This window comes from Triticum dicoccoides, chromosome 5A (assembly GCF_002162155.2).
Source record: "Triticum dicoccoides isolate Atlit2015 ecotype Zavitan chromosome 5A, WEW_v2.0, whole genome shotgun sequence".
Lineage (NCBI taxonomy): Eukaryota > Viridiplantae > Streptophyta > Magnoliopsida > Poales > Poaceae > Triticum > Triticum dicoccoides.
In genome coordinates, this window is record NC_041388.1 from 454,250,724 (window position 1) to 454,251,529 (window position 806).

Here is an 806-nt window from a genome sequence, read left to right on the forward strand (position 1 = left end):
GGCGGCCTAGGGGAGGGCGGCAGCGGCGGCGGCTGGTGACGGCGGCGTGAGGCGGCGGCGGCGGCGGCGGCGCAGAGGCGGCGGCGGCTAGGGTTAGGATCTTGCTGCGATAGATATCATGTAGAAGGACAAGTTATGGCTGTGCAATCGCGATATATTGATCGGTGCACCAGGCACGTATATATAAGTACAGAGGTGGGCCACAACCTCAACTATACAAAGAAAACAGGAGGTGGACCCTACACACACATATACACGTACACAATATACTCAATAGTCAGATCAAATTCGGCGGCTGAAGGGTCAGGAGATGGTGGAAGGTGCTCGGCTGATGGAGGTCCGGACGGCGTTCAGCGGCTGGAGGTCAGGGACGGCCGACGGTGGCTGGAGGCGGTCGGCGTGTCTTGGTTCCCGGCAGCGGAGCCGGAAATGCAAGGGCGCTGGAGGCCCGGCCGAGAGGTGTGGCGAGAGTCAAGTCTCAAGTCTCCCTCCCTCGTTTAGCTTTTCAAACTGCACCCCTCAATTATTGATCTGGTGCACTGCATTTCCTCGCTCGATTGGAAGAAAGAAAAACCTCGCAGTTGTCCTCAAACGCGTGACAACAGTCAAACGTGGTCTACCTCATACCTTGTACTCCCTTCGTAAAGAAATATAAGAGCGTTTAGATTACTAAAGTAATGATCTAAACGCTCTTATATTTATTTACAGAGAGAGTATGATCTTGTATGATCAATTGCACGCATCATGTCAAGTTGTTTTGCTGTTCAACAAATTTTGCTTTTTATGGATTTTTCTTAGTAAAAAAG